Raw genomic sequence first — 2479 nt, 5'->3', positions numbered from 1 at the left:
CCAATTTCACCAAAGTAGTTATGTTCATCATGTCAAATTTGAGGAAATCAGCAAAGTTTCATGACCAATTTCACCACCAAATCCGTTCATCACGTCAAACTCGAGGAAAATCACCATTAGTTCATGACCAAATTCACCACCAAAACAGTTCAAAATAGTTCATCAAGCCAAACTTGAGAGAGAATCAACAAAGTTCATGACCAATTTCACCACCAAATTAGTCCAGCACGCCAAACTTAAGGAGATCAGCAAAGTTTCAGGACCACCAGATCAGTTCACCATATGCCAAACTTGAGGAAATCAACAGACTTTCATGACCAATTTCACCACCGAAGTAAGTTCATCTCATGCTATACTTGGGAAATTAACGGAGTTCGCGACAAATCTCACCACCAGTCGATCAGAAACCACGATCCAAGACGATCGACGAAGCAAAACAGGGCAGAAAGACACCAAACATGACCACATCAACAGGGCGTCTCTCACACTCTCGCGCCGGCCATCCTCCATGAGCACTACCACTACTCGACTCGATCCATCTTCCATGAGTACCACTAGTACGACTACTCGACTCGCCTCCTTACTCGATCTTCACCTGGAACACGTCCTTGCGCTCCTCCTCCTTCAGCCTGGGCAGGGTCACCCTGAGCACGCCGTTCTTCATCTCGGCCTTGATCTTGTCCATCTTGAACGCGTCGGCGGGCACCTTGATGCGGCGGCTGTACCTCGGCACCGCAGAGTCGTCGTCGCCGTCCCAGGGCTCCTTGTCGCCCTCGCCCTTGATCACCAGGCCGTTCGGCTCGGCCCACACCTTCACGTGCTCCTTCCCCAGCCCCGGCATCGGCACCTTGAGGTACACCGCGTCGTCGTCCACCTTCGCCACCCAGCGTCCGAGCCGCGACGCCCCGGCAGTGGAGGAGAGGCCGGTCGGAGCGGCGGCGTCCTCCAGCGCAGAAAGCAGGCGGCCCAGGCTCGTGTGCGCGCCGAACTGTCCAGCACGTCTGGAGAATCAAGAATGAGAAAAGCTGATCAGAACCCCGATTTGCCCCCACGATGTTAAGTTGTTGACACGAACAGGACAGGCGAGGAGGCATACCCTGAGAGAAGCTGGGGATGAAGAAGTCGCGGGCGCGGCGGCGGTCGTCGGAGTCGGTGTCCTCGTACTCGCTGCCGCTCTCGCCGCTGGAGGAGGAGGAGGAGCCGTCGTCGTCGTAGAGACGGCCCTCCTTGCCCAGGGTGTTGTACGGGCGGCGAGCGGCGGTGACGGCGGCGGGACGGAGCGCAAAGGACACGGGCGCACCCGACGCGGACGGCTTGGCGAGCAGCTTCTTGAGGAGGCTGGGCAGCGCGGCACCCCTGCGAGCGACGGCGGAAGCCATGGTCCTGGTCCCTCTCTCTCTTCTCTCTCTCTCTCTCTTCTCTCTGCTGCGAATTTGGATTCTAGTGGAGTGGGTGCGAAATGCTGGGGGGTTTGTAAATGGGGAGCGGGAGAGATTTCTTGGGGGAGGGGATGGGGGAGGGTTTAGAAGGTTCTGGAGAGCACGGTTGGGGCCTCGACTCTTCCAGAAAGACCGGGAGACCACAGCTTCGCGATTCGTGCTGGTTGATGTACGATCAGGGCGCAAGGGTCGTGGTAGGTTTTGATTTGTTCTCAAAGAACGCTGCTATACAAACGATATATTACGGTCGATGCATGCACGATCGCAGCCCCAACAGCGAGGCTGCATCAGGAGAGGAATTGTTTTTTTCCTTGCTGATGATATCGTCCACAGGTAGTGTCGTGTGTGAAGCAATTTCGGTTTTCAAAAGAAAAATATTTGTGGCCGGTGTGCCGGCCGAACATTGGGCCGGTCGCACGCGGCATCTACATAGATAGAACGCCCCTGCTCCTCTCATCAGGACGTATCTCGTGGGGCCCGTGCACCGCCCCCCTTCCTTTCTTATCCATCCACGCACTTATCTATCCTCTCCCTCCTCTGTTTCTCTCCCTCCCCAATCTCGCTTCTCCTCTCTGTCTCTCTTCCCCGCAGCAGCCATGGCCTTGCCCGTTCCACCGGCTGTGAGTTTGCTGTCGCGGAAACAACTCCGAGCCCGCTACTGCGAGCACCTCCGAAGCCACGAAAAAACACGAGCTCACCGCTGGGCATGGCCCTGTTTTGCAACTCCGGCGACCCTCCTCCCCCCTCCCTCGCGCAGCAGCCATGGCGATGGAAGATCTGCCCAACTTTTTATGCTAACTGGTTGTAGCTTTCTGGATCATCGGTTGTAGCTTTTGCTAAACCGGTTGTATCTTTTGCTAAACCGGTTGTATCTTTTTGAAAATCATTCTGTTCAAGCTTTTTCTTCAAAAATATGTTTCTTTTTTGCATCTTTTTCATGAAACCACTAGTTCCAGCCTTTAAAAACACTGGTTGTGGCATTTTGTTCAGCTGGTTGTAGCATTTTGTTCAGGAATGCTACCACAGGAGTTCGTCCTGCT

At 54.7% G+C, this 2479-nt stretch overlaps 1 pseudogene; it reads right to left on the bottom strand.

The window, feature by feature from the left end:
* Nucleotides 1-321: 321 nt before the first annotated feature.
* Nucleotides 322-1503, bottom strand: LOC109750231 (26.2 kDa heat shock protein, mitochondrial-like; annotated as a pseudogene).
* Nucleotides 1504-2479: the final 976 nt, after the last annotated feature.

Source organism: Aegilops tauschii, chromosome 7 (assembly GCF_002575655.3).
Source record: "Aegilops tauschii subsp. strangulata cultivar AL8/78 chromosome 7, Aet v6.0, whole genome shotgun sequence".
Lineage (NCBI taxonomy): Eukaryota > Viridiplantae > Streptophyta > Magnoliopsida > Poales > Poaceae > Aegilops > Aegilops tauschii.
This window is presented reverse-complemented; position numbering and strand designations above follow the sequence as displayed.